The sequence below is a fragment of the Gossypium raimondii genome, chromosome 9, assembly GCF_025698545.1.
Source record: "Gossypium raimondii isolate GPD5lz chromosome 9, ASM2569854v1, whole genome shotgun sequence".
In the NCBI taxonomy this organism is placed as follows: Eukaryota; Viridiplantae; Streptophyta; class Magnoliopsida; order Malvales; family Malvaceae; genus Gossypium; species Gossypium raimondii.
In genome coordinates this window covers 22,301,842-22,306,656 of record NC_068573.1, presented here as the reverse complement: position 1 = coordinate 22,306,656, position 4,815 = coordinate 22,301,842, and the positions used below count along the sequence as shown (strand labels likewise).

Genomic DNA, 4,815 nt, shown 5'->3' with positions numbered 1-4,815 from the left:
TGGCTTGGATTTGACCTATTTCTTGTCCACATGGCCTATGACACGGGCATGTGTCTCAGCCGTGTGTGACACACGACCATACGACATGGCTGTGTGTCCCCTGTAGGTTTTAAAGGTTGCTTTTTGAAAGTTACAAGGCCTGGCACATGGGCGTGTAAGGCCATTTCGAAGGTTACACGGCCTGGCACACAAGCATGTGGCTTGGCCGTGTGATCCAACTTAGAGAGTTACACGAGCATGGACATGGGCTGGGACACGGTTGTGTGTCCCTATTTCGAATGTTACATAGTCTGAGACACGAGCATATGTCTTAACCGTGTGAGTCACACGGCTTGGCCACACGGCCGTGTGACCCGTGCAGTTTAAATTTTTCTAACTGTTTCCTCAATGTTTCAAATGTTTTCAATTTAATCCCGAATTGTTTCTAAAGTGTTTCTAGGGCCTCGAAGGCTCGATTAAGGGATGATATGCATGTGTATGAATGGAATTTTCTATGCTTAATGAAATGTTTAGAAATGAATGTTCTGATGATACGACTTTACGGTAATACTCCGTAACCCTATTCCGACAACGGATACGGGTTAGGGGTGTTACAACGTGCTTGAAGAATAATCTTTTCACTAGTAACTGCATCAATAATAGTTCTAGCAGTGGCTAAAAGGGGTAAACCTAAGATTATAGGTGCCTCAATATCCTCATCCATGTCCAATACAACAAAATCAACAGGAAATATAAATTTATTGACTTTCACAAGTACATCCTTAATAATACCCTTAGGATATCTATTTGATCTATCCACTAATTAAATACTCATCCTAATGGGTTTGGGTTCCCCGGGACCATGTTTTTTGAACATCTTATAAGGCATGACATTTATACTAGCCCCCAAATTAGCCAAAGTTTTTTCAACATTTAAACTACCAATGAGACAAGGAATAGTAAAACTCCCTATATCTTTAAGTTTGTTGAGTAGTTTGTTATGGAGAATGGCTGAGCAAACTGCATTGAGCTCCACAGTCGACAAGTCCTCTAACTTTCTTTTATTTGTTAATAGCTTATTTAAAAATTTTACATACTTTGGCATCTGCAAAAGGGCTTCAACAAACGGTAAGTTAATGTGCAATTTTTTAAGAGATCAAGAAATTTACCATATTGTTTTTTTATATGGTCTCTCTTCAATGCTGCTGGATATGGAACTCGTGGTTTATAGTCTTCAATTACTGGTTTATGCTCTTTCTTACTTTCCTCAACCTCATCACTTTCCACAACAACTTCTAGCTTTGACTTCTTTTTAGGCTTGACTTACCTCAACCTCGTCACTCGTGATTGCGTGGATGGTCTCCTTTGGGTTAGTTTCAGTGTTGCTAGGTAAGCTACCTTGTGGTCTTTCCGAAACAAGTTTGGCAAGCTATCCAATTTGATTTTCAAGCCCTTGAATTGATGCTTCCTGCTTTTTTAGAGCTGTCTCAATGTTTTGAAATCAAGTTTCTAACACCAAAATAAATTTAGCCAACATCTCCTCAAGGTTTGGTTTCTTCTCTCGCTAATAAGGTTGCTATAAACCCAAAGGGGGTTGTGACCTTTGATTACCTTGAACACCCCAATAGAAATTTGGATAGTTCCTCCAACCTACATTATAATTATTGCTATAGGGGTTATTTTGAGGTCTAGAATTATTACCCATAAAGTTGACTTGCTCATGCTCATTGCTAGAACCTAAGGGAAAATATACTGAATTTAAACCATCAATTTTCTTACTTAGAAAAATTTATAAAAAAATTAGAAAAATTTAAACCTTGACTGCCCCATTCACATCACATTGCATCACTATATTTACCTACTTAGAAAAATTTAAACCATCAATTTTCTTACCAAGAGCTTCCACCTAATTTGCTAACATAGAAACTGCATCAATATTAAAAATATCAGTTGCTTTAATCGATTTTGTTCTCATGACTTTCCATTGATAGTTATTCATTGTCATGTCCTCAATAAATTCTTGATCTGCATCAGGTGTCTTATTATTCAATGTTCTGCCCGACTACTTCAATTAGATTCCTAGTCAAGGTATTCAAACCATTATAAAAGTTTGAACTTGTAACCACAAAGGTAACCTATGATGAGGGCACCTTCTCAAAAGATTCTTAAATCTCTCCCATGCCTCATATAATATCTCCAAAACAATTTGAGCAAAAAAAGAGATGTCGTTCCTCAACTTAGCTATTTTAGCTGGTGAGAAGTACTTCAACAGAAACTTCTCGGTCATCTGATCCCAAGTCGTGATAGAACCTTGTGACAATAAATTCAACCACTATTTTGCCTTGCTCCTCAAAGGGAATGGGAACAACCATAAGCGTATGGCGTCATCAGTAGCGCCATTGATCTGAAATGTGTTGCAAATATTTAGAAAGTTGGCCAAATGAGTATTTAGATCTTTATCTTGCAAACCATCAAATTGAACATACTGTTGTACCATCTGAATTATGTTCAAATTTAGCTCAAAATTGTTTGCAGCAATGGTCGGTCTCACAATACTCGATTTAGCCCCAATCAGAGTGGGCTTAGCATAATTATACATAGTACGAGGAGCAAGACCTGCAGGAGGTAGCTGATTATTTTGATTATCACCCATCTCCATAGTAATATCCTTTTCCTCTTGATAATCTACTATATTCTATTGATTTTTCCCTGCTTCTCTAACCTCTCTACGATTTTTGCGAGCAATCTTTTCAATCTCATTGTCAAAAAGTAACTGACGGGTTTCCTCTAGTCATAAACCAAAAGAACCTGTCAATATCAAATAAAAAAAATATTAGAATATAAAAATTAAATTAAAAACAAAAATATTAAAATAAAAATAAAAATGGCTAAATTAATAGAAATAAAGTTTTCCGAATATTTCAGTCTTCGACAATGATGCCAAAAACTTAATTGTAGTACTAAACCAACTAAAAAAATGACTAAGCCAAGTGCACCTATCAATTAATAGTGTAGCTACAATGAGTAAAGATATCGTTCCTATGAGGACTAAAAGTGTAACACCCCTTACCTGAGACCGTTACCGAAGTCGAGCACGAGTCATTACCTGACTTAACTTACTAGTTCGGAGTATAAAAAGTTGCTTTTAAAATTAATTCACGCACATTTATTCAATATATCCTTAAAAAGAGCCCTTGAGACCCTCAAACATGCAACGGAAACGGTTCGGATCCAAACCGGGAGAATTAAAATTTTCCGAATACTTAGACAAACCAAAATAATTTATTTCACTATTCACAATAAAACTGTCCACTTGCGTAACAGTCACTAATTTAATTATAACTCAAGTTACAATACTCAAAATTTAGATCAGTAAACTTTCCCTGAAACTAGACTCATATATATTTTTATAATAAAATTTCCAGAAATTTTGAATTAGCCAAATAATAAAATTCCCTATTTCATTGTCTGATAGTCCTGACCACTATTCACTAAAAATAAATTATCTCATTGTACGGTTTTCATATTGTGCTCCCTCTTGTTTCTATTGAAAATAGACTCACTAGGGAATCTAGAAAAATAAATTATAACTCATAATTCTTTCTGTACAATTTTTAATGATTTCCTAAAGTTAGAACAGGGGACTTCGAAAACCATTCTGACCCTCTCTGACTAAAATTCAAATATTACAAAATATAAAATTCCTTTGCCTACACTGTTTCTTTCATGTGAAAATAGACTCAATAAGCTTTAATTATATATCTCATTCACTCTTTAATTCCATTTCTACTATCCTTGGTGATTTTTCAAAATCACGTCATTGCTGCTGTCCAAAAACTGTTCCATTGCAAATTTTTACTCTTTTATAATTTCTTTGTATTAACTATCATTTAGGCATACATAATACCAAAACATATTCTTAAATAGCCATTTCAATAGCTAATCATTATTGAGTATTTACATTCTATTCATTATCCTTATCATAAGGACCCACACACAAAATGACTAAGTCCCTATAAATGCCATAACTTAAAACGTTTCGAATCACAAAATACTAAGATGGTCTGTTGATAGTGTGAAATGATCTCCGACGTCCTTACGATACCCGAATTGGCTTGGCGATTCCATAAAAAGAAGGAAAATAAAGGGAGTAAGCGTAAAGCTTAGTAAGTTTACAAGCAAGTAAATAACAACATTCATCATAAATGATTATACTCATAAATTATCATCAAGTATAATGATCTTTACTTTCTTCTTTACTTACTCTCTTACTTGTTTTCTTACTTGCTTACTTAAATAACTCATGATTATAACTTACTCCTCCCTTACTGAAATTTTCTTCTCAACTGATAACCAAGATATTCTTAACCCTTATAACTCACCTGAATCTGTTTATTATGCTTTTACCTGAACTCTCATGTAACATAGTCTATTTACTAGCCCGTTGAACCACTTGGAATACTAAGGATACTCGGGTCTCCTCTCTGATAATAACATGCCATGTCCCAGACATGGTCTTACATGGGATGTTTTCTGTACTACAAATGTCATATCCCAGATATGGTCTTACATGAGAGTTCTCATATCGGTGCCCATGCCATGTCGTAGACATGGTCTTACATGGGATCTCATCCCCTAATGTCATGACATTTGTATCCGATACATTCCTAATGTTTCAACGGGACTTTTTAATACTGAATCTCTATCATCTCATACTTGAGTCAACATTAAATAATTTCATGAAATAAGTACATAATTGCTGGAAAATAACAACATTAATGATAATTAGTGAATATTGTATTTATTTATTATAAACTTACCTCGGTACAAAATACG

At 34.8% G+C, this 4,815-nt stretch overlaps 1 non-coding gene across 1 annotated transcript; it reads left to right on the top strand.

Annotated features, from left to right (window-relative positions):
- Nucleotides 1–2,111: 2,111 nt before the first annotated feature.
- LOC128032883 (small nucleolar RNA R71) lies at nucleotides 2,112–2,218 on the top strand. The gene has a single exon (XR_008189224.1). It is a non-coding gene; the product is annotated as a small nucleolar RNA R71 (small nucleolar RNA).
- Nucleotides 2,219–4,815: the final 2,597 nt, after the last annotated feature.